Source organism: Dasypus novemcinctus, chromosome 13, assembly GCF_030445035.2.
Source record: "Dasypus novemcinctus isolate mDasNov1 chromosome 13, mDasNov1.1.hap2, whole genome shotgun sequence".
Taxonomy (NCBI): domain Eukaryota; kingdom Metazoa; phylum Chordata; class Mammalia; order Cingulata; family Dasypodidae; genus Dasypus; species Dasypus novemcinctus.
Genome location: NC_080685.1, coordinates 75,230,113 through 75,257,464, shown reverse-complemented (window position 1 = coordinate 75,257,464; position 27,352 = coordinate 75,230,113). Strand labels below are relative to the sequence as shown.

General features: G+C 38.2%; 1 long non-coding RNA gene across 1 annotated transcript; it reads left to right on the top strand.

The window, feature by feature from the left end:
- The first annotated feature begins 1,366 nt into the window (after positions 1 to 1,366).
- LOC139436236 (uncharacterized) lies at positions 1,367 to 14,720 on the top strand. The gene is made up of 3 exons (XR_011645321.1): positions 1,367 to 1,811; positions 11,079 to 11,186; positions 14,555 to 14,720. It is a non-coding gene; the product is annotated as an uncharacterized lncRNA (long non-coding RNA).
- The last annotated feature ends 12,632 nt before the right edge of the window (positions 14,721 to 27,352 follow it).

The window sequence follows — 27,352 nt, the reverse complement described above, 5'->3', positions numbered from 1 at the left end:
ACAGAAGATCATCATTATCTCCCATGTCACTTCAAAGTATTCCTGAATAGTATTTGAAATCCGTCAAATTGTAATGGGCTTGATTTGAAAACTTATCCACATTAATGATAACTTGTAGCACTTTGTGGACTTTGTGCTCTACTTTTTTTATTGCAGTGGCTTGCACTTGAAAGAGCAAATCCCTGAATTAGCTTCACTTTCTTTGGACCACGGATTTAATTCATATATAATTTTTTCAACAAAATATTTATTAAATGCTTATTCTGAGTTGATTATTTGTTTTGCCTTTAATATTGCCTCCCCCAGCAACACATTTCACAATCCCAGTTGTAAATGGAGTTTTGAAAATTCTCCCCCCTGGGCAAATTCCTACCTCAGACTCAATTTCTTTCTTTCTTCTTTTAACTTTATTTTAAAAGAAATTTTATATTATAGAAAACTTACATGGAAAATATAGCATATTTCCATATACTCTACCACCTCCCGCTCTCATATTTTCACATTTTCCCCTATTAATAACATCTTTCATTAGTGTGGTACATTTGTTACAATTGATGAAAATATTGAAGCATTGCTACTAATCTTGGACTATAATTTACGTAATGCTTTACGCTTTGCGCTGTACAATTATATAGGTTTTGACAAAATGTATAATGGCCTATATTTGTCATTGCAATATCATGTAGAACAATTCTGATGTCCCCAAAATATCCTATGTTATACCTATTCTTCCCTCCCACTCCCCTCAGAACTTTTGGTGAGCACTATCTTTATATCAATATTATAAATTCTTCCATTATTAGAATAATAATGTCTACTTGGGCTATGGTTGCATTACTCTCATATGTTTGTTCATCCCTCAATCTTAAGGATTTGAGGATGGTGATGCCCATTCTGCTTGTGACTGAGAGGGGGCTTAGACTGATATGGGCTATGGGTGGGAGGCTGTTCATCTTTTTGTAGATAACCTGAGCTGTATGTATCCTGAGCTGTGCGTGTGGGACAGTTAGAAGCTGCAGGCCTGCCCTTGGTGACCATGGCAACGACTCCTGTCCTGTGAAACAATTTAGCAATGCAAACTCTATATACATGCTGGTCAGTACAGAGAGGCTCTGATAGTATGATGCTGAACCTTAAATAGATTTGGGCTTGGCCTCGAAGGGGACATATAGTATAGCCTGTGCATGAATTCAAAATTATCTAATTCTGTGTCCAAGTATGCTTAGAAAAATTGCGTAATATAGGCCCTTTAGACTTTGAATGTTCAGAAAGGATGTGTATTCAAGATTGCATCCAGATAGGAATGTGGGCAATATGTTAATTCAAAACCTATCTGGTACTCAGACAAACACTTGACTAACAAAGAAAGTCGTTTTTTTTGAGAAAAGCACCATTTGACTCCCCATCCTGTATAAAAGGAACTTGAAAATCTTGTTAGGGGCTTGGGTTTTGAACAGAAGGATTTCTGAGTCCAGCTGGCTATAAATAAATCTTTTTCTTTCCCAAAATTATTCCTGAGTCCTGGTCTTTCTATTCGCAAATAACTGAATCTCTCTTGACTTCTACAACATTTTTGGGGGCTCATCCAGGATTGCAAATGAAGGCCAGAGAAAGTAGCATTTTGTTACTCCTTTTGGATCCCCGATGAAGCCGGGAGGACTCAGGTGAACCCCAAATCTGGGCACCCCTGGGTTAAATTTAGCCCAGAAAAGACGTGAGCTCCACCAGAATCTTCCCAATGAAAATTGAGGGCAATGGAAGGTCTGAAGAAAAATTTCTGGGAATGAAAAAGACTCCATACATGGAAGAAGGTAAGACTCCCTGGGGATCATAGGAAAACCCTAGCTTTAATTGCTAGGTAGGGGAGCTTGATCACCTCCCCAGAGAGAGCCCCAGTACCTCCAGAAATTTGGGGGGAAGCCATTCTCTCTAGGTCTGAAAGAAAAAAAAGGAGGAAAAAAGGGGTAAAAGCCTGGTGTTTGGGGTTTGTCTAACTGCATGTTAGAATTTGGTACTGGTTTTGTCTCCACTGAGGTAATAAAGGCTTAATTATAATAGGAAGAGATGTTTATAGGTTTGAGTCCTAACATCCTGGGAATTGTTCTGGATTTTGAAAAACTTGGTTACAGGAAAATGAATTGGCCTTTTTAGTGGAGCTTGGTCTGGGTGTAAAGTTAAACAGTGAAAAAGGTCTAGCTGGAATCTTTTGTTATGGTGCTGAATTGCAAATGAATTCACTTTATATCAGATGTTAATGTTAAGAGTTCTCTTTCTAAAGTTTGTAATGGCTGTGGGGGCAAGTGTGTTGAAGAAGATATATTTAAAACTTGTGGGTCAGGTTAATGAGTTTTGTGCTTCTGTCAGTGTCAGCTCAATGCTGGTGTTATGTAAAGTGGTGGAATTTGGTTGAGCTGGAACCCTCCCTTGCTGTTGGTGGAGGGGTGAGTTGATTGTAATTTGTGGAGCAAAACTGCGGTGTGAATGTCTGTGCGCATATTCTGCCGTCTTGCCTCTCTGGGTTGGCCCCATTTGCAGGAACTCAGGGATTGTCTGTGTCTGTGCTTACCCCATGCCCCTGAGTTTGTTGAAGCTGACCCAGTCAGGGTGGCTGGTGGAGCCAGTAACTTGAATCATACCCGGCCAGGACAGGGGGTCCCCGGGAAAGGTGCCGAATTTGAAAAAGTTCTTTCGGGCCAAATTTAGCAACCTGGAACTCGCCACCATTGTCTTCCCTCCTCTCCTCCCTTTAGGAGGGTACATAGTGGATGCAGAAAGCTGGGAAGGGGAAGCAGCTTACCCCTTTCCAGTGAGTCCACACCTTTTAGTCATAAGTCACGATCCTATTTAATCACTATGCACCTGACTGCCTGGAAGGGGGGAGGTGAAGGGAACACAGAGCAGGATCAAAATAAATGCAATACAGTTCCCTCTCTAAGGTGTCGAAGGCCAAAGTAAATTTGCATTCTGCCCAGGTTCTGTTTTCTGAATCTCCCTGTGAGTCTATGTAGGAATGCTTTGAAATGTTTTAAAGCTGTAACCTTGTCTAAAGGAAGGAAGCTAATGCTTGAAAACAATAAACCTCTAATCACTTGATAGCTTGTTTAATGGTCTTGCTGGTAACATCAGCAGTAAGGGTCGTAAAACTGCGGGAAATAAAAGGGTAAACCTCCACTTTAAAGTCTGTGTTTGGCTTTTGTCAGTTGCTTCCGCCTAAGAATTCACAGTAAAAGGTAGTTTAAAAATAAATCTTTAGATGCCAATACTCTCTTGCTGGTGAATTAAATGCATAACTCGCAGATGAAAATTTTTTCCATTACTAGGAAAAGGCAGAACTTCACAGGATTGTTACTAATAAAATTCTTCTAACTTAATTAATAAAGGTATCCAATTCACCATAAGGTTAAAACTTAATGAAAACTGTAACTAAAAGTTAAGATCATTTATAGATGTATTTATATTATAAAACAGCAGAAGGATAATAACTAAAATTATAACTGTGTGGATTTAGCCTGAACCTATCATTGTAAGTGTAAATTCTAAACTAACCTTACCTTTGTTTATGGGTCATTTCAAGTCTAGCCTAGCTCACCCCTTGCCTTTGCTTATGGTTATTTCATAACAGCTTCTGCCCCTATAGTACAGGGGAAAGCAGATGTGAGATATCCCTGTTTCCTGTCCAAATGGTATTAGAAACTCTGCTTTCTATCATGATTCCAAGTGTGGACTAAATTCCTGCCTGGAGAAATTCTTGACCCTTGGGGTTGAACGTCCACCGACATCTTTTGGTCTCCTTCCTTAACTCTTAGGGTTCCTAAGAGTAGCAATTCATGAGAGAAACCAGTCTCCCAGAGGCTTCGATAGCCTCAGTGAATATACATGGAATTAGTTTTGCTCATCAAAAAATCTACTAAAGTCAAAATAAAATAAAAGGTTCTGAAACAAAGGAAAATTGTATTAAAGAATTGGGAATATTTTGGTTACAAGGCATTAGTTAAGAAACAAAATTCTTGTGCAAAACTGCATGGTCATAGTGCAAATTAAGAAAAAACCTTTCAGGAGATCTTTCAAATATTTTGCAGTCACACTTATTTTGTAAAAGAAAAAAAAAATTAAAGTTTTAAGTAACTAAGTTGTGTTTCTGTGCCAAACTATTCATGCCTGCCTGTTTGCTCAAATTGTTTGGGTTAAATATGCAGTTATATATGTGAATAAATATTCCTGGGGCCCAAATTGAACTTGGCAGGATGGAAAGGTCATGTGGAAATCTGATTATAGGAACTATTGGGAAATGACCTTCTCTTTATAAGAGCTTTGAGAGAAGGACTAAGTGTGGCAGATTAAACCTATCTACTAGGCTGGGGAATTAAGAATCAATTTGCTCTGTAATTCCCCAGTTTAAACCTTTTGATAGCCTTAAAATAAGAATGGTTAGTGGTTCTGTTGCCAAATTTCAGTAAGTAAAGGAAGGTCCATAAAAGCTATAGAGAGATCTTTCCTGGATTATGATTAAACAAATTATGTGTTTCAGAACCTGATAGTCTATATGCTTTTAAAATTATTCACAGTTTCACAACTTAAACAAAGAAAAGAGGTTTTGACTTCCTATAGGGAAAAGGGGGAGAGTGTTCCTTGCGTAGACTATAATGGTTTCAGTTTTATTTATCTTGGGTGTAATCTCCCTTAGTTTATAAAATACCCATTAAATAAACATTATATGTACAAAATTTTTGGAGTAATGAAAATTTTAAGTTCATGTTAATGAAATTGAGCTTAAGAAAATTGTAGATATGCTCTCTTAAATGAATAAACTTCTTTGGTTTGTAATTGTAATTTAATAAGTTTATTTAAATGTAAGATAACTAGTCTATGTGGTTGTGATTAACTGTAAAAAAGTTGGTAAAAGCATCTTCTAAACAAGCATTTAAATGGTTCTGGTTCTAGAAGTCATTGTTAACTAAAAACCTGGATTGGTATTGGTGGCAAAAAGTAACTTTGTGGTAATAAAACAGGCCTGAAAGTCACCAGAAGGTGCATGTTTAAGTAGATGGTAATGGAAAGTTATCTTGATTCCATTAGGAATCTTCCATCTTCATTTTAACAATGAAATAGTTTTTTCCCTTCTATTACTAAAGTAAAATACCTCCTATTATCTTCATGGTAAAATTGTATAAGTAAACGAAGTCATTTGATATATGATGTGTTGCATTAAAACGTTTAAAATATGTAAAATCAAGGGATAAACTTTAACATTGTCAAACTCTTGCGCATTCAAACCAGGCCTTGAATACGTTACAGGTTGCCTTTCCATGTGAATTATTGGCTAGGCTGGTCACAGACCCCTTAAATAAAAAATATTTGCTATATCAGCCTCTGGTTGTGCTCCTAAAGTTGATGGAAACTACATTGCAGTTTCAAGCTCTTGCAGCAGCCAAGTGTACAACGGATATCGCCTCTAGACTGGCACTGTTCCACAGTGCCAGAGAGCACTGTGCACCAGGCCAGTAAAATACTGGAAACTGTCTCTAGGATTAGCAATGCTGCGTAAAACTTAAACACAATTGGCATTATGGTCTGCTCCATGGAGAGATAACAAGTAAGGTATTACAAACCTGAAACTTAAAACTATTAATTGCAACTCAGAATCCTTATGCATTAAATAATACATTAATTAATATTAAGTGTTGTACTTTAATTGTGTTCTAAATATATGCTTAATAATTATAATGTTATCTTTTCTATTCTGGATCAGGTACAAAAGTACATTAGACATGTTAAATTCCTGGTAACTTCATTTTCTAAACAGTTAATAAGCATGTCTATAAAATAAGGTGGTAGACTTAGCAGAAGACAATGGGGCCATCAGTGCTTGTAGGTAGCCGGTTAATTGTAGGCTCAGCTACCCTACAACTCTACTGTACTCTACTGTGTAGCAAAATGAGACTTGCTTGCTAGTGATGGGTCACCTCTTGAACAGTCAAAATTAAAACCAAAATGCCAAAAACTTTATTCTGTAGTTCTATTCACTCCTACAGATAAAGAAACCTAAGGGAATTTCCAACTTGGTGCACTAATCCTGAATGAAACCAACTTAAACTCTTTAAGGATAAAATGAAATTAATATATGGATCTGGAGCCTGACAGGAAATCCACATAAGGGCTAGTGGCCTCCAGGATAACTGCTGGGGTTCCTACCCCCAGGATTCTACTGTCCAGGATGAAAATTTCTTCTAAAAACTGGATAAACCCTGGATGCTACCCAGGGCCTTTGTCTTTAGGTCCTCACTAAAAAATTGATAAGTGGAGTAATCAATCAAAACAACAAACAGCCACCCACCTCATTACTCCAACATAATTATGCCAAAGCTTAGTAAGTTAAGCTTCAGCATAAGGGGGGAAAATGATGTGGGCTACGGGTGGGAGGCTGTCCATCTTTTTGTAGATATCCTGAGCTGTATGTATTCTGAGCTGTGCGTGTGGGACAGTTAGAAGCTGCAGGCCTGCCCTTGGTGACCATGGCAACAACTCCAGTCCTGCGAAACAATTTAGCAATGCAAACTCTATATACATGCCGGTCAGTCCAGAAAGACTCTGATAGTAGTGATGCTGAAACTTAAATAGACTTGGGCTTAGCCTTGAAGGAGACATATAGTATAGCCTGTGCATAATTCAAAATTATCTAATTCTGTGTCCAAGTGTGCCTAGAAATCCAATTGAGTAGTATAGGCCCTTTAGACTTTGAAAAGATGTGTATTCAAGGCTGTATCCAGATGGAATGTGGATGATATGTTAATTCAAAACCTATCTAGTACTCAGACAAACACTTGACTAACAAAGAAAGTCATTTTCTTTGAGAAAAGCACCATTTGATTCCCCATTCTGTATAAAAGGAACTTGAAAATCTTGTTAGGGGCTTGGGTTTTGAACAGAAGGATCCCAAGTCTGGCTGGCTGTAAATAAATCTTTTTCCTTCCCAAGATTATTCCTGAGTCCTGGCCTTTCTATATGCAAATAACTGAACCTCTCGACTTCTACAACAAGATCCCATGGGACAGATGGATGGAGGGGTCCTGCTTGTATTTGTAGATATTCTGTTTTTTGGGATAGGCTTTGTCCATCGTCATCCTTTTGTTCGTTGTCCTGGGCAAGTCTGATGAACTGGAAAGTAGGTGTTGGCTGCAACTCTGCTGTGATTCAGGGCTCAACCAACATATGAACAGATCAAAGATTTAAGTCTCTGGGACATATATTTAACAGGTATCTTGCTAATTATTGGTTAAAATAAAAGGTGCAGAAGAATCATGTGTAGGGAAATTATAAATAAGTTTCTCTGTTACATTGTGGAATTAGGTTAACATATATTCCAAGGTAAGGCCTACCAGTGGGCTGCCGATTTCCTGGGGTCCTGTGCTCTACTTATAGTGTCTAGACATCTCTAGAGCCTTTGGGAGCACTCCTGCTTAAGGCTTTATTTACTGTGGCTGTCAGTGAGATTCTCATGAGATGTACATAAACGTATCCTCTAGAATGACCTCCCGACTCACTTTGAAATCTCTTATCCATAAAAAACTCTTTTGTATTTATTATTTACCTCTTTTGGTCAAGGTCATTTTCTGAATGTGTTGCTAGTTGGTGCTTCATAGTAATTTCTTCGTGACAGGGTGGCCCATCCTGGAAGTCATGTCTCATGCCAGGGAAAGGCAGTGAGTTTATATGCTGAGTTTAACTTAAAGAAAATGTGCCTCATTTTCTTCATCTGTAAAATGTAGCTAATAGGGCTTATTGAATAAAATTGTCAAGAGTGAATGGGTTGAATTTATAAAGCACTTGGAACTGGGCAGGCACACATTAAATACAGACATTTGGAATCCTTGAATCACATGGAAATTGTGTTGGAGTCTATATTGGATCCCCTTATTTTTATCATTTTGAATTTGAGGATTTGGACTGAAATCCCTAAAATCCTTCCTAAAGCTAACATTTGGGATCCTACTAGTAACCTAGTCTGAGTAGGCCAGTATCTTTTGTCCATAACCCTGGAAAAATCAGTTAATGTTAAATAATGGAAACTATATCAGGAGCTTTTTCATGTCAGCCTTAGCTGTCATCTAATGAAATCTCCATTAGCCAAAAATATATAAAAAATAAAAGAAATAATTCATTGACTCTATGTTGAGTACTTCCAAATCTCTCTAACTCTGATGTCACTTTGAGAAATATAACCCAAGATTCTACAGAATTTCCTTTTATGATGCCCTAAAATCTAATCTGCCCCAAACTGAACCCATCATATTAGTCTCCCAAATTAGTAATTTCATCATTACTTATCCAACTCCATCATTACTTACCAACCTCCTAATTACCTGGGTTCAAAATGCTAGTGCCTTGTGATTCTTTCTTTGCTTTGTCCCTGATTTTCCAATTTACACCCCTCTACTTACCTTCCATCCATCCTTCTAACCATCCAACCATATATGCAGCTATTCATTCTGTTCTTGACCCAAACTATGTATTATTACTAAAGACTTTTGGTGGTCTCCTTACCAGCTATTTTTTTTTTTCATTTTCTAATTTATTTCATTTTCCCCATTAGACTAATATTATTTAATGAGTAATTTCTTTATGGTAATTTCTCATTTCAGTTTTGTCAATACTCCTCAACCTAACATTCCTGGTTTTCCAGTTCTTGCTCTTGCTTTGGGTGCCAAGATTATTTCACCCCATAGTAAATTCTCTATTATGGAAACTGTTCTAATTCTTATGTTCTTTCTCACTTATTTTTTGGGAACAAATCAACATTGGATTCTAACTCAAATGCTTTGTGTGCCCCATTTCTAAATTTCAATCACTTGGCAGAGACTATACTTTATTTTTTAATTGTATCTTACCTCAATATTTATACCCAGTATACGGGTTTCATAAGCCTGTGTTCAATGGGGATTCTTAAACCTGCAGTCTATGGATCTATGAACAAAATTCAAGGAACCCATGGACTTATGAGAGAGAAAAATTATATCTTATTTTCACTAGCTTCTATGTAAAATTTAGTATTTCTTTCTTTTGAATATAACAATCACAAAAGCATTAGCCCAAAACTCAGAACTTTGTCACCAATAGAAAGGATATATATTTTCATGTCATATTACAGTTGATGCTACATCTTAAAATGTCATTTATGCTCATTCATACTTCAAAATTCTAATAAACCTGCTACTTAATCTTTTTTTTAATGTACTAAAATGAAAATGTAATATGATTTTACATCTTTTAAAAATATTTTTGGCTGAATTTTAAAATAATTGTTTTCCTTTGTAATTCCATTTATTTTATTTTACATATTTTAAAACATTATTCTCTAAAGAGATCCACCGGATTTGCCATACTGTCAAAGGGGCCCATGGCATAAAAAGTGCTTATGGATCCTTACCATTGAAATAATGGAAGAATGAATGGGTCCTTCAGGCAGGAGGATTGACCATGGGGTCTAACATTATGTCACTTACTGGTTATATTTCCATGGACAAGTTACTTAAACTTTTAAGTTTGTGTTTGACAATATCTGGCATAATGCCTATTGCATAGTAAATGTCCAGTAATTGATTGTTATTTTTTACTGTTCTTATTAAGCTTTATGGAAAGAATGATATGAATTGGTTTTGAAGGACTGGTTAAATTTGGAAGGCATAAGTAAAGAGTGAATTTATTCTGTACAGGGAAAAAAACTACCCTCAAACCTTAATGTAATAGCCAAAGAATCTGACACATTTTAGGCATTTGTTAAGTTTGTTAAACTAATAAAAGCACCTGGGTGAGAAGTTACAGGTTCAGCGATGAAATATTTTATTATCTTTTTGGACAGGAATGAAATATTCAGATAGGTAGATGACTAGCTGATAGACCATTGGGAATATGTTGCAATCAAAAATCACTTTTTCTAAGGAAAGAATTGGATAAACTGAATAAAAAAGACACTGCTGCTACTATCAATAGTTTTTGCAAATCCCACTTCTGGGTATATACCAAGTAGAATTGAAAGCAGGGACGTGAATAGATATATGCACATCAATGTTAATAGTGGCATTATTCACTATTGCCCAAAGTTGGAAGCAACCCAAGTGTCCATCAACAGATGAATGGATAAGCAAATTGTGGTATATACATACAATGGACTTACTCAGCTGTAAGAAGGAATGCAGTATTTACATTGGGGACTACATGGATGAATCTTGACCTTATATAGAGTGAAACAAGACAGTTACTGAAGGACAAATATTACATAACTTCACTGATAAGAATTAAGCAAATTGAGCAGACTCACAGAACTAGAGTCTGGAAAATAAGTTATCAGGAGACAGAAAGGGAGGAGAGGGTGGTGAGTAAATGCTCAATATGGGTAAAATCTACAAAAATGTGGAAGGGGATGGTTGGACAGTGGATGGGAATGATAGTGGTGCAGTGATGTGATTGGGTTTGATGATACAGGAATGTGAGGAGGAGCAGGGGTGGGGAGGATTGGGTTGGACTAACCATGGAACTGGGGTGAGGCTTGGAGGAAGGAGCAGGTAAATTCTGGGGATTTGCAAGTCTGTGATTAAAATGCAAATTTCCTTTGAAATTTATGGCAGGGGAGGGTTACTGGTGCAGAACGTGGAGGGTGGGGGTAATATGTGATAACGATACACCTGGGGCATGACTTATGGAATATGAAAGTGTTCATTTTGTCACAGTGTATTATTGTGTGGAGACCCACACAATAAACAAAAAAATATTAAACTCTCATCCTGGGGAGTATTGCTATTTTCTCAACTAGAGGGGAAAGAATCTTTTGAGAACACAGATTGTGCCTAATGAAAGAAAACAGAGCAATATGTCAAGCCCTCAATATTATATTGCTTGTAACTATGAACCTTATTCTTCAGAAATTGAAACTTAGTGGTTACCCTAGGTTCTGAGGGAAGGGGGAGGGAAGAATAGAATACATGGCACATGTGGCATTTTTAGGGCATTGGAATTGCTCTGCATGATATTTTATTTTATTTAAATCTCTAATTTTATTTAATTTTGTATTGAATATTGAATAGGTACAAAAGAACATTTACAACATTTTTACCTGGGAAAGATATAAATATAATGATATTAAAAAAGAGAAAAGAAACAAGAATCAAAATAATGACAGATATCACACCACCGTAAGTATCATTGTGTTTAAAAGATTACTAGTATCTGTTTGTATCTCAGGGTGCCCTCTCTGATCTGATTCTAATTTTCACCTCTATACCCCACCATAGAGAATATATATATATATATTCCATTAGTAGCATTCCATTCATAATATATACATATTATGAATAGACATGTACAAGGGCACACCTTCCACTTCCCCTTTCTGCCTTCTCACTGGCTGTAACATGGGTGTGGTGGTGAACCATTCCGGGGAGGAGGTCAACACCCTAGCAGTGTAAAACTCATACTATAGAGGGAGCCTAACACTATGCAGTTATCCTATAAGCCCTAGGCTGCCTATAATTCAATTGTTGCCTTAAAGAGAAATAAACTCCTATTTGTTTAAACCACTGTTATCTGGTCTTTGTTACAGCAGCCAAATGTGTAGCCTAACCAATTGTGTGACTATAGCACAATTTTTATATTCTAATTTTCGCAGACATTTAGTTTTTCATATTTTTCTATGGGAAATGATATTATAATAAACATTCTGTACTTGTCAACTCTGTTACATAGCTACGACTTTCCCATATTGAGTTAAACGGGTCTCGTGCCAGCCCCAATGAGACAATGGAAATGTGTTAGGGTACTTTGAGTTGTCAAAATGTCATTTAGAGTTAAGGGCCAAGAATGTTAAAGGCCCTGAAATTGTTCTGCATGATCTTGCAATGATGGACACAGGTTGTGGCAGTTTGAGATTATTTATGAACCTCCAAAATGATAAGGATTATGTTTGTAAACTGTTCTGTTTCTCTAGGCATGATATCCTTTGATTGTATTAAATTCAAAGGTTTTATGTTTACTTGATTAAATCAAGGTTAGGATTTTGTTTCGACCACATCATTAGGGCGACTCAGGATTGAGTCTCTGCCTCCTTGGTGGGCTATGTAAATGAACTCTCAGTCAAGGAGACAGAAGCAGATATGCGAGAAAAGAGAGAGAGCTCCTTAGACACAAAGGAGAACTTTGATCCTGTGGCCCAGGGAAGAGATGAGCCATTCACCTTATAGTTTGCAGCAGAAGAGAACAGAACAACTGATCAGCTAAGGACTGAGAGAACAAGCAGAGACCACCTGCCATCTTGCTTCAACACATGACAACTGACTTGGATGCAAAAGTAACTCTTATGCTACCTTGATTTGGACTCTTTAGGGCCTTGTAACTATAAGTTTTTACCCCAAATAAATACCCTCTATAAAAATCAACAGATTTCTGCTACTTTGCATCAGCACCCCTTTGGCTGACTAAAACAAAGGCGATTTTCAATTTTGTCAAAAACTTTGGAAGTATAAGGTGCAAAATGTAAATCATAATGTAAACCATAATGTAAACCATTGACTATGCTTAGTGGCAATGCTTCGATATTTGTACATCAATTATAACAAATGTACCATATACATGTAAAATGTTATTAATAAGGGAGAGTGGTGAGGGGAGGGATTTGGGTGTATGGGAATCCCCTATATTTTCTATGTGACTTTTGTGTAGCCTAAAGCTTTTTTGAACATAAAGCAAAAAAATAAAATACTGGGGGAACATACGGAAGAAATGATCACTGTATGTAAAAGATAACAGATCTTATGGTGATGAAAGTTACAATGAAAGCATTTATTTTATTCTTATTTTTTGTACTATATTACTTATTTCTTGTTATATTTTATTTTGTTATTATTTTGGTTTATTTTTTGGCTTTGTTTTTGGGGAGGTTTTGAATCACAGAACGGTCACAGCTGTGGCAGGGGAGGATCACTGGGGCAAGGTGTTGGTGATGTGGGGTTGTGTAGAGAGTGGTGCACCTGGGGCATGTCTCTAAGGCATATAAATATGTTCAAGTGGTCATGGGGCATTGTCTTGGTGGATGGACACCCACCCAAAACTGAAAGAATGTTGAACTCCCATCCTGGGAAATCCTGCTACATTCTCTAATAGAGCAGCAAGAATCTCCTGTGTACATCGGCAGTGCCTAGTGAAGGAGGACCATTACAGTAGGACCTTGATATTGATGGTTGTACTTAAGAACTTTTTTTGTGAATTGAATCTTAGCTTAGTTTTATATATCACCTAAGAGTTACCTCCTGAAAGCCTCCTTGTTGCTCAACTATGGCCTCTCTCTAAGCCAAATTTAGCACATAAGTGCTTTACATTCCCACTGGTGTTGGACATGACTCTTGGGGATGAGCTTCCCTGAATCTGAAGATTATTACCAAGTGCTGACTAGCGATGTATATGGAAAAAGACCTTGACCAAAAGGGGTAAACATTAAGTACAAATGAATTTTTATGGTTAAGAGATTTCAAAGTGAGTTGGGAGGTCATTCCAGATATTATACTTAGCACATCTCAGGAGGATTGCATTGACTGCCACAGTAAACACTGCCTCAAACATCGGGGTTCCTGAGGACTCCAGAGACATCTAGAAACTATAGGCAGGGTAGACAATCTTAGGAATTTGGCACCTTGTCAGTGGGACTTACTTTGGAATACATGCTCTCCAATGTAACAGTTAGACTCATCTATAATTTCCCTGCACACGGCTCTTCTGCCCCTTTTATTTCAACCTGTAATTAACACTGTACTTGTTAAATATCTGTCCCAGAGACTTAAGTCTTCAGTCTATTCATGCCAGTTTGAGACCTGAATCTCAGCAGAGTTGCAACACCTACCCTCCAGTTCATTGGACTCACCTAGGACAACTAACAAAAGGATGATGATGGACAACACCCATCCCAAAAAACAGAGAGTATTTACAACTGCAAGCAGGATAGTTCCATCCATCTGCTCCAAGGGATCTAAGCCCCCTTCTCAGTAAGAAATCCTCAAGTTTGAGGAATGAACAAAAATAAGATGGGAATGCTATGGACTAAAGTAGACTAATTATTATTCTAGCAATGGAAGATGTTGTATATTTGATATGAAGGTAGTGGCCACCAGAGGTTCTGAAGGGAGGGAGAGCAAATAGTAGGGACATTTTTTTGAACATTGGAATTGGCCTGCATGATATTGCAATGACAAATACAGGCCAGTATACATTTTGTCAAAACCTTTAAAACTGTGAGAGGCAAAGTGTAAACTATAATGTAAACTAGAGTCCATGTTTAGTAGGAATGCTTCAATATGTGTTCATCAATTATAACAAATGTAGCACACTAATGAAAGGTGTTAATGGGGGAAAGTGTGGGAAGGGGAGGGGGTGGAATATATGGGAATCCACCTATATTTTTTATGTATCATTCATGTAATCTAAAGCTTTTTCAAAAATTAAAAAAAAAAAGAAAGAAAAAAGTTACCACCAATTGTGGCATTGACATAAGGCAATTTTTTTTTTTTTCTTACAGGAGCAAGATTTCCTGGACATTTTGCCCATAGGAGGGATCCATGTGATTCAACCCATATAATAAGCTGTGGCTAAGATTTCTTCATCAGCAAGATGTTTCTAGTTCCATGTCTGTTTTCATTATAAGCAGATGTCTGAGTGATAAATATATCTACTTGCGAAAAACATCCTGAGCTTAAATATACTGGAAATTGTGTTTTGTGGGTGTTTAAGCTGAGTCCTCTAAGTTCTGGCTTTGCTCTTTTCAGCTTGCCCTATTACCCGATTTTCTGTTCTCATTACTTGAAGAGATGAAAAAAGCTGTCTGGCCTCATAACTGACCATTCATGATAGGGGAGGTTTGCTGATCTTTATTCTTCTTTGCTTGGATTCCATTTTTCTTCTTTCCTTGATCCCCTTTGCCTCAGTTGCCTATCTCCCTGCCTTCTTCCTTTACTAGTTGGGAAACCAGAGGTTTCCCAGCACCTTTGAGATAAGGCACTTTTAGGATTTGACAAACTTTACCCCAAAGCGAGTTAAAAAAATGCTTCAAGTGCTGTTTCTGGAGATCTCTATTTTTCTTGCTTAGCAGTAATTTTAGCCCTCTTTCTTCATTTTTTTTTTGCTTTCTTGCACTGACTCTACCAGTACTGATCCTAAGACTGTTTTTCCAATCAAGTGCTCTCAAATATTCAAGGGAAGTGGGCTTTCTCTTCCTGTTAACAGTGACCAACTGGTACTACTGCTGCTCTGTTTGGGACCCTCCCTCACTTCAATTTAGTATCAGATTTCTCTCTCCTTAGCCTAGTGACAGAATTAACAGTACTCTCACTATTCCTCTTCTTTTTCTTTCACTTTTTTTTGACATTTTCCTTTTCCTTGGAAGTCAAGTGAACTTTCTCCATATAATAACTCCCTTGAAATGTCTCCCATTTAGCTCCCTACTATCATCCCACCACAGGTCAAAAAATTACACATGGTGTCCACAGGGTACTTTATCAAAAGCCTAAACTTAGAATTTTAAAAATAGAATTCTGCTTTCTTTATTTTTCCAGTAGATTATTATTAAGAAAACATCCTTTAATGAAGTAGCAATTTCATAATACTGGAAATATCTGAGGAGTGAATCAGCAAATTACCAAATTACCATCCTAATCTTTTCTATGAAGCTCAAAAGATTCATTTTGCAGATAGTATTCAGCATAACCCAGGGATATGGAATATTTTAAAAATATTTTAAAAATAGTGCAAGATACCAAGCAAGAAGAACAAATGGTTAAATAATTGTTAAGTGGTATTTAAATGATATAGACATTAAATGGATGTCCATTAGAGGCTTTTTGATTATGGTTGAGAAAATTTATCATCTATTTGGAAAAAAGTGAACTAAAATAATATCACAGAGCAGTGAAGGAACAAATGGATGTAAAAGAAAAAGAATTCTGCTACCCTTTGGGTAAATTGCTTTACCTTGCTGAACATTGGTTTGCTATCTATAAAATAAGGATTGTAACAGCTCTTTCTGTTTCATAGTGCTGTTATGGGCTGAAAGAAGTGACAAACATTAGAGTTGTTAATATTTTAAGGGGTTTTCATTTACTTTTTTACTTCCTACCTTTTAATTATTTGTGCACATGACACAAGTCATAATGTAAACATACTGATGGCAGAATATGTGCCTGGTTGATGTTTTTATTTATCACAGCACCAAACCCAGTGCCTTATTCATTGAATAGTCATAATAAATATTTGTTGTAAAGAATGAACAAATGTTTCTTTTAAGTAGTTTTGCTTTATTTCATTTAAATTTATCCTATTATAAATGTGCTAAATTTATAACTTGACAGAACTCCTTTTTAGGAAATATAAAATGTGCAAATTCTAAACAAATATTTTATGCAGTTGCAACAGACATCTCAGATGATCCTAGCAGGAACTTTGTAGCTGAAATAGGCCTCCAGATTTGATCCAATTGAGGCACGGAGCCAAATCATTGTACCTGCATTGGCCAATCATTTACTTCTGTCTACTCCCAAAGAGGGAATATAAACCTGTTGAGTCAGATTCCTTAAGCTGAGTACAATTCCTGGAGAGGATTTAGTAGTGAGCTGCCAGCAGTCAAAACTCCTGGCTGCAGGAGGAACAAGTGTCTTTGTTATGAAGAGATATGGTATATCACAGTATCCACTACCATCCACCCCTTATAGAGCCCTGGTATACTTGCTTCACATATTGAGTTCAATTCCTTATGGAAACAACTGCTCTAGGGTTCTGGAAGGTCTCTTTCTTTCCTGGGGAAAATTCATCAGAAGAAGGTCAATGGGATGAAGTACTTCCTTCCGCTTGCTGCCATGACTAGTACTCATCATCTCTCTCTTCTACTACCATTATAGATTCTTATCTCCCTTGTCCAAAACTTTTACTGGTCTTGGTGGCTTACCTGGTGAGGTGACCCAGACCCTCAATGTTGAAGAGTTTGATCCCTGTAGCTACAGCTGCTACATTTGTCCATTTACTATCCAAGTTCCAGGAGATGCCCTTCTGGGGGTCAAATACATTCTCTCCAACCCCTCGTGTGTAGTAGCAGATCTACTTTATCTTAATGATGAATATCAATTACCTCTGCCTGAATCGTGATCCCTTTCTTTGCCTATTAGTCTCCTGGTACAAGTAGTCCAAAGTGAGCAGGAGGCACCCATAATTTAAAGTTTAATGTGACTTTGGTTGTGTCATTTGGTGGAAGCATTTGCCTTTTGAGAACAAGGTCACTGAAACTGACAGCAAGTGGGGCCACTGCTATTCTGACCCTTTGGTTTTCAGATCTATGCATTCCACATGTTAGTGATAGGACACCATATTCTGGCATTCATGGGATGGGAGATGGGATTCTTTGTCCTGGAAGATGGTATAACATTATTGAAAGTTTTCGTCTCCAAGATGATGCCTCAGCTGTGCCTTCAGAGGACCACTCCACTGCTCCATCAGGCTGGCTAAAAGTATCTGGGAATTATAGCCTGTGAAATGATCCATAGTCAGTTGCTTGGTGCTGTACTACCCTCTCTGTGAAGTAGTTTCTGTGGTATGATATGAAGTTATTTGGGATCATATACTGGTAGATCAAAACTATAAGCCCTTTTTGTTTATAGTTAAGGCTAAGCCTTACTGACAAAAAAAAGTAAACTTATACCACAAATACATGTTGGTTAAAGTTAAGGTAAACCACTGACTCCTTCTGGTTAAAAGGAGTACAATGTAATTGACTTGCCATCAGGTGGCTGATTGATCTCCCTTGAGGTAGGGTGTCATACAGTGACTCAGTATTGGTCTTTTTTTTTAGATGATTGGACTTTGGCAAGGGCAGTATATAGATCAGCCTTGATAGGTGGATGTTCATACATATCCTTCTTTGCTGCCATGGCTGTTCTTCTCATGAGCCCATCATGTCAGCACTGGCAAAGTCATTCTGTCTACTTGATTGTACCTTTTGTGTGGTGGAAGATCTCTGGTGGGTGTTGCCATCATGTGATAGAAAGAACTTCATAATTTGGGCCACTCCAGTAGCTCTACCCACATGCATCTTCCCTTGACCTTCTTATTCCCAGTCTTCTAATCATTCTTGTTCTAAGCCCATAATCCAACAGCTAAAAGCATTTCTCTACTGTCCGTGAGTCCACATCTATTCCTACATCAAATAATTTTTCTTTCCATATAAAGTAGCTGACCAGATACATTATCCCAAAGTCTGCCCATTGGGAGGATTTCTTCTCTTTTCTGTCATGGCTCTTTTTTAAGTGCGCCCTTAGCAAGGCTGTATTGTATCATCAGTCTAATTTCAGTTTGTTTTCTTAAGATTTATTTTTCATTTATTTCTCTCCCCTTCCCCACCCTCCAGTTGGCTGCTCTCTTGTGTCCATTCGCTGTGTATTCTTCTGTGACTGCTTCTATCCTTATCAGCGGCACCAGGAATCTATGTTTCTTTTGTTGCATCATCTTGTTGTTGTGTCAGCTCTCTGTGTGTGCAGCGCCATTCTTGGGCAGGCTGCACTTTCTTTCGCACTGGGCAGCTCTTCTTACGGGGAGCACTCCTTGCGTGTGGGGTTCCCCTATGCGGGTCCACCCCTGCGTGGCACGACACTCCTTGCACACATCAGCATTGCACATGGGCCAGCTCCACACAGGTCAAGGAGGCCCAGGGTTTGAATTGCGGACCTCCCATGTGGTAGGCAGATGCCCTATCCATTGGGCCAAGTCCGCTTCCCTAATTTCAGTTTACACCTACATTCTTAGCCAATTCAAGCTTGATACATTTCCTTCTCCATCAATTAGTCATAAGAGAGCCCTAAGATGCCATTGGGCATATGTTCACCTTTCTCATGTCCCATCCTAGATGTACCATTTTTCTCTTTCAATGGGTTGTTCTGGACCCACCTGAATTTATGACTTGCTGAGTTTGGTAGAAGCCAGCTCATCTCTTTCTCTACTGGAGCCCAGTATGTCTGTCAGGAATTCAAAGCTGGGTTGGCCCTTCAGATCACTCCTAATTGAATCAAGAAGGCTGAGTGTTTGTTAACCACAGGGATCAACGATTGTGTTGCTCATAGGGGAAGGTGGATAGCTTACTATAGCTCAGAGCAATTCCCAGAGAGGGACTCATATATGAGATATCAGCAGTCAAAATTACTGGTAGCTGCAGGACTGATCATCTTTCTGTTTTGAGAAGGGAATTCAGTTTCAGACTCCAGATGCCCCTTTGCTCAATTCACTTCTGAAGAAATGGCGTGGTTTATGTGAAGAGTAATTTACATTAAGAAACTCAATCTTCATCCTGGCCTCTTCTTAGTAAGAAGCCTGTTTGCAGAAAGCATGATTTCACTTCACCTCCTTCATTCATGGAAGGACCTGTCAAAAGGGGAATACTTCCACAGTTCAATACTGCTTGCAACTGAGTAGATGGGCCTAATTCTGGGGTTAAAATAGCAAATATATGTGACTATCACTCAAAGCTATATTCTCTGACCTAGCTGTCACTGTAATATCTTGGTCTCCACCTTGATCCTTTTATTTAATTTCTCCACTAATCAGAACCTGGGTAGAAAAGAAGGATATAGTCCCTAAGAGCCCTTTAAAGACCACCACACCTACACGAGGCATTTTAAGCTGCTATAAATGTTTGCTAACAGTGTAGGTAATATCTACTGAAGCATCATGCCCTCTTCCATTTCTTCTTTCTAGATATAGAGTGGTCTGATTTTCAGTTCAGTCTGTTTTGTCTTGTCAGTGGTGTAATTGTAGCTCCAAGTGTGGCAAGTACTTCATCATCACTTGAGAAATGTACTGTTCCTGTGTGTTCTCAAAGCTTTACAGAATGTTCAAGGCATTTGTCCTTTTATTGTTTATCACTCTTTTATTGCTTGCTATTCTTTCTCAAATTTTGGAGCTGCATCAAAGGGCAATATGAGTGTCAGGCACCTGCTGTACTTAAAGTAGCCTGTTTCCTCCAGATCTGTCCCAATGTTTTTAGGCCAACTCTATGCATAATGAGACTCTTGGGATAGAATTACTTCCCAGGTATTTCTTTGCTATTTTCAGGGAATTTGGCCCTGGTGAGTCCACTCCTCTGGTTTTACTGGTATGCACTGAATTCACACCTTGTATCTAAATCCCAGGTTAACCTCAGGTGTGTTCCAGAGCTACACACAACATTTACTTGGAATCCTGACTTTTACTGGTGATTGGTCCGTTTTAACCTCAAAGTGTTTATATCTATTTGGCATGTGGTCATAAATTGAGTAAAAAAGAATGAGTGGAAAATACATGTTGCATGGCCAAAATGTTTTCACTTAATTTTTTATCAGTTGCAAAATTTCCCATCGCTTTTTCTTTTCCTGCATCTTAGCCCTCACCTCCCTTTTGGTGTTGTTTTTGGCATTTTCTATTCTAAGTTGCATCTGAAATAAGCTTTTCACATATTGTTCTCATCCATAGCTTACATCCTCTTTTCCAGGCAGCTTTATCTAGAGGAACATCAAAAGGTCAGAAAGATAACCTTTCCCTAATGTGGTAACTAAATAAGGCTCTGCATTGTGACGGAGAAGTTTCTAGTTCGTTTGTTTTTTTATTCCAGGATGGCTGAATGTATCTTTTGAGATGTAACTCTCTGGATGCATCAGGTAAGGTTCCCTAGTTTTTCTAACCAATAATCCCTGAATATCAGGCTGTTATTTCTCACTCACACAAATGCCAATGAAGTTACATGGCCATTCTGGGTATAGTAATTCCTAATTTCTTCATATGGCTTTGCAATGTCAAGGTCTTTCACTTGTAGCAGTTTGTGAAGAAGAGAGAAAGCAATCAGGATGCCTTATTGCCAGGCCTGGAACTGTTCAATATCCCTTCTGCTCATTTGGCACTGGACAGACCTCAGTTTTGTGACCTGACCCTAAATTAATTTTAAGGGGGACTAGGAAATATCTTCCTGGTGCCCAAGGAGAGGACCTGAGATTGGTTAGCTTCTAAGCATTCTCTACTACAATCTTCTAAAACAAGAGAGAAAAAGAAATAACAATAATTAAAGGAAAAATTATTGATGTGAGAAAAGTAACTTTATTAATTAGTAGTATACACATATTCTAGCCTTTCTGGAGCCAAATAATGCCAGAATTTAATTTATTTGTGAATGACATAGCTTTCAGTTAATCTGATCATGTAGTATTTCACAGAGTTAATTTGAGTTAGTTTGAATTTAATCTGTACTGTGGCATCAACTTTCACTTCTCTGAAGCCCCCTCCTTTCTCTAAGAGGATTACTACTCCCTCATCTAAGCTCTCTCTTTTTTTTTTTAAGATTTATTTTATTTATTTTTTATTTATTTCTCTCCCCTTCTCCCCTGCCCCAGTTGTCTATTCTCTGTGTCCATTCGCTGCATGTTCTTCTGTGTCCACTTCTATTGTTGTATTGTTGTCAGCGGCACCAGGAATCTGTGTCTATTCTTGTTGCATCATCTTGCTGTGTCAGCTCTCTGTGTGAGCAGCCGCCACTCCTGGGCAGGCTGAACTTTCTTTCACGCTGGGTGGCTCTCCTTATGGGGTGCACTCCTTGCACGTGGGGCTCTCCTATGCGGGGGACACCCCTACATGGCACCATACTCCTGCATGGCACGGCACTCCTTGCACAACATCAGCACTGCGCATGGGCCAGCTCCACACGAGTCAAGGAGACCCAGGGTTTGAACCATGGACCTCCCATGTGGTAGGTGGATGCCCTATCCATTGGGCCAAGTGTGCTTCCCCCTAAGCTCTCTTAATGCATTGTTCCTGTCTGTCAAAGAGAGGAACTCCATAGGAGCAGAAGCAAACGCAACAAAATGTCTGCTGTTACTCTCAGCATCGCCAGGAGAGGCAGGTGGAGGTTGCCCCCACTGCTCCCTATTTTATAGCAACTTTGGAAGGGAGTAGATGGCACTCAAGCAAGTGTGCAACAATAGAGAGAAAGAGGCCTTGTTAAAGGAGATTGGCGTGATGCATAAGGGGAGTTGGATATGGCACTGATAGCACACCCAGGCCTTTTCGGAAGATGGAACTGCACAACATCTCCCTCTGGAGGGAGGAAGGGACACAAGACCCATTTGACTTGTTAATGAGGGCCTGGAGAGAGCCACTGGGGAGGTCATCCTTCAAGCAATATTATTTTTCTCTCCTCCGCACTGCTATGATGACATTTAGTCTATTTTACTGAAATTCTTTTCTCCTCTCTTTCCAAAATCATTTGAGCTTCTCAATAATGGAGGGCTATTCCTTATTCATCTCTGTGTCCCTAACAACTAATATGGCTTATGCTACATAGTAGGTGCCATTCACTGGTGAATATAAGACAGTAGTGTTCCAGACTCTTCTAGGAACATATAGTCAAGTCTACCATTCTGAAGAATGAATTAAAGAATATCTGAGCAAGGAATATTTCATATTTCTTTCCCACCATTTTAGCACTTCTCACTACCCCCCATATATAGTATGAATCATTATTATTCTAGTAAAAATTATGCAATAGCAAATGAACATTCTAGGAAGTATTTCATTCAGTTTTTAGCAAGGGAACATGTTCTAACCATTACTTGTTCACAATGGGTCATTTGAAAACCCCAAATTAATTGACAGATTTAAGAAATAAAGTACTAACTTGGAATGCAATCTATTCTTATAGCTAATTCAATCTGAGAGTTTCAGGCAGGACATAAAAGATGAAACAAGGAGAGAAAGTGTCAATCTCACTGATTTAAGCCAAACCACTGAATTTTTCATATTCTAGGTTTTATTTGAATAGCAACAGTTAGTGTGGGGGGGGGATGGAAAATATCTAAAACCTAACAATTTTCATAGTACTTTGTTCTTTTTCCAGAAAGAAAGGATGAAAATAGTCTTGCCTACTTTGAGGAGTTAAGAGAAGGATGATTGAACTAAAGAAGATGACAAGGGAGTGACCTTTAAACCTCCAGTCCTCTTTTTTTGGCTGTCTAGTGTAGATGTGAACACTTCCATCATCAAGCCAAGGGCTGGGTCCTCTATATAAGGAGTCAGAATTTCTGTCCTACCATTGATTTCACCATGGTCTTCCATGCTGTCTCGTGTTGTTGATCCTTGTGACAGCTTCTGTTTGGATTTGACAGCTGCTTTTCTTCTGTCTCTTGGCCTGAATCCTAGACCTTGGTTTTGTCTCTTGTCTGTGAAAGCTGTTTTTGACCTTTGAGCAATTACTGGCCGCAAATCTATTGAGTCTCTTGGTGCTTGGTTTCTATCCTAGCCTGGACAGTACTTGCAAGCCTCTGCTTTGGTCCAAGATGAAAATGACCTTTGAAGGAAAAGTTGTTGATGGTTCATTGCAGATTAATGAAGAATAAGATTTTATTGTTAAATTTGCTATATAATTTATTTTGCACGTGGATCCTCTAGAAATATATGGCTTAATCTTTCTCCAATGCTCCTATCTAGTATTTCCAAGTTGTTTAATGCACAGTTGCAACATAAGGGCCTCAAAAACAATATGTTTAAAAGTCAACCAGAGAAGATATTACTATAATTTTAAGGGACCAGCTAAACATCTCAGAGACATCATATATTCTTCTCTCTTGCTTCTTCATCACAGCAAATTGTTCACCAAGTAGTACCTATTTGCTCTCTCTTTCCCATTTGCTTGGTTGCTGGCCTATTCAATTCCAGATTCTCTCCTGCTGGGCTACAAAACTAGCTTTATATTTGGCTTCCCTTCATCAATTTTCTTTTCCTTTAAAAACTTCTTCTACACTAAATCCAGATTTAACTTTCTATTTTTTTTATTTTTTATTTTTTTTGTTCCCAGGTCAGTGTCCCCTGAGCGCCCATAGCCTGTGTTCCACGGACCTGCGTGCCCTGGGTCTGCAGAGTCCCGGACTTCCCTTTCCCAAATTCAGCACTCCCGGAGTTCCGGGATTGCCTTAGCCCTCCGGTTTTGGACAGACTCCGTGCGTGGGAGGGATTTGGTGGAGGGTACAGTAGGGGGGCCTGGCTAGTGTGTGTTCTATTTTCTGGTGTTTCCCCCCCCACCTTTTTTTTTCTTTTTTTTTCTTTTTTTCTTTTTTTGTGCTTGAGGAGCACACCAGCTGCCTTGGGGAGAGTCTGGGAAGAGAGGAGCGGCGAATCTGCTGAGAAAGCCCGATTCACTAAATACCCTGTGATAGGAAACTTGGCGTGGGAGAAGGTGGAGTCAGAAAATCAACTAGACCTCTCATAGAACATCTAAAGGAGAGGGACTGTAGGAGCTGCTTTCCAAGCCTCCAGTAGCGTATATGGGGTTCCTGGTGAGGTGTGGGTGCTCTCTCTCTGGAAATTAAGAGTCATTGTTTCTGTGCGGAGCTGATTCAACAAGGACCCACTTGAATCTCCTACCGGACCTCTCAGGCAGCTTTCCTGCTGCCTGGGAGAGAGGGAAGTGAGGAAGGGAGAAAAGGGAGAACATCAGATCCCTAAGCGTTTTATTTAACTACAAACAGGATTCCTTGCTTGAAACTTTCCCTAGTATTTGGTTGGTTTTTCCTTCCTCTTTATCCCCCCAAGGCCCTTTTTTCTTTCTTTTTTTCTCTTTCCTGCTTACTTCCCCACTCCCTTTTGTGCCTTTTTTTCTCTTTCTTTCTTTCTCTGCTTTCTTATTCTTCTTACATATAGGTGTTGCAGGGAGAGCTTCACATTTGCTGTATTTCCTCGTCCTCCATTTACTCTTTTCTGTGTGTATTGATTTTGGCCACCAACACTGTTGGAGATTTGGACCTGAAGGGTATCAGGAATGAAAGAAAGAGAAAAGGGAGAAGGAAACAAAGAGAAAGAATGAGAGAGCTGGGATCAAGGGGGCTGCGAGTAATGACTCCTCAGACCAGATTTAACTTTTTAAAACATAAAGTATTTATGTCACTTTCCAAGAAAAAGTATGAGGTAAAGAAAAGATTTTGGACACAAATATATCTGAAGTCAAACCTTGGGTCTGCTGCTCAATAGTTATGTATCCTTGGATAATTTTTTCACATCTTTGTTTCTACATTTGTTGATTGATAAAATGAGATTAACAGTGTTTATCTCAAAGAGTTTTAGTGTTGACTAAACAAGTAACATCTGTATCTAGTGCAATGTCTGGCTAATTGTAGACAAATGGGGTTTTGTCTTTTGCTTAAAAAACTTCAATGGTGACTTATTGTTATGGATTCAATCATGTCTCCCACAAAGACATTTTCAAGTCCTAAACCCCCAGTCCTGTGGATGTGAAATCATGTGTAAATAGGATATATTTGGAGGTTCCTTTGGGATGAGGCCAAACAATCTGGGTGGGCTTTAATCTAATATGACTGGATTTCCTTATAAGTAGCATGAGTGACGAGGAGACAGGAGACAGATTGTCATGTGATGAAGGCAGAGATTGAGTTAGGGATTGCTGGCAAGCCACCATGCACACAGTATGGACTTCAGAGAAAATATAGCCAGTCAATACCTTTGGTTGATTTTGAACTTCTAGCCTCCAAACTGTGAGACAATAAATTTACATTGTTTAAGCCAACCAGTCTGTGGTATTTGTTATCGTAGCCTTGGCAAAATAAGATTCTTATATAAAAGATAAGTTTCACACTTTTTAGAATGAGCTGTATTTCTTCTCTAATACTTCCCTAAACTACATTTTCAGCTTTCTCTCTTTCACTTTCTCTTCCTCAGTATAATCTAGCCCTACTAAATAAATCACTATTGCTAGAAATCAGAGTATTTTTCTCCTGAACTTCTCGACTTTTTCAGACTTTTCCTTGTACCTGGAATGGTCTCACCCCCTTTCTGCCTTGGTAGGTTTTTTTTTTTTTTTAATTTAAAATTTTTTAGTTTGAATACTTTCAAATGTACGAGACAACTACAAAAATAATACAACTCCAACATACCCCTATCCCCCCAGATCCACCATCTTACCATTTTGCCATTCTTGTCTTATTCTAACCATTTATCTATTAATCCATCTATGTATCTATCCATCTATCAACCCATTTTCTGAACACTTGTGTGTAGATTTTATATATCATGATCCTTAAATACTTAATCCTATCATGGACATTTCAAAGAACAAAGAATAAGTTCACAAACCTTAAGTTCACTTATCAAGTTCAAGAAATTTAACAGTCTATATTCAGTCATTTATTATGTCCCAGTAATATTTTTGAGAATTCTCTGCTCCCTTGTTAGATCCTGTCTAGGATCATGTATTATTATTTTCTAATTGTCTAATTAGATATTGTCATTAGACAATGACATTGTCTAATTGCCATTTTCTCCTTCCTTCCTTCCTTCCTTCCTTCCTTCCTTCCCTCCTTCCTTCCTTCCTTCCTTCCTTCCTTCCTTCCTTCCTTCCTTCCCTCCTTCCTTCCTTCCTTCCCTCCTTCCTTCCTTCCTTCCTTCCTATATATATAACATAAATTTTCCAAGGATATTTGATCACATTCACTATGTTGCACTACTCTCACCACATTCTCTTACTAAAACTTTTCCAACTCATCAAACAAAAACCCTGCACCCATTTTGCGTTAGCTCCCCATAATCCCTACCACTTACCCTTGGCAACCTGTGTTCTAATTTCTGTCTCTATGAACATGCATATTTTCCAGTATTTTATTTGTAGTTACTATTGAGCTTAAATTTGACATTCTAAATCTGTAACAATCTCATTTGCTTTGATACCAACTTAACTTCAACAGCATACACAAACTATGCTTCTATACCTCTTCATCCCCCAACTTTCATGTAGTTTTTGCTCTAATTTGCATGTTTATGCATGATGAGTCCAACACCACTGATTTCTCATTACATTTAATGGATTTACCTTTTAGATCCTATAGGAAGTAAAAAGTGGAGTTACAAATTAAAAGAATACAATTGTATTGACATTTATATTTACCCCTGTTTTTACCCCCACTGAAGATCTTTGTTTCTTCATATTGCTTCAATTTATTGTCTATTGTCCTTTTCTTTCAATCTACAGAACTCTGTTTAGCATCTCTTGTAGGAAGAGCTGGCAGTGATGAACTTCTTCAGTTTTTGTTTATCTGAGGATATCTTAATCTCTCTCTCATTTTTAAAAGACAATTTTGCCAGATTTAGAGGTCTTCGTGGGCAATTTTTTGCTTTCAGCACTTTACATATGCCATCCTACTACCTTCTGGCCTCCATGGTTTCTAATGAGAAATCAGAACTTAATCTTATGGAGGGTCCCTCATATGTGACATGTTGCTTCTCTCTTGAGGCTTTTAGGATACACTCTCTTTATCTT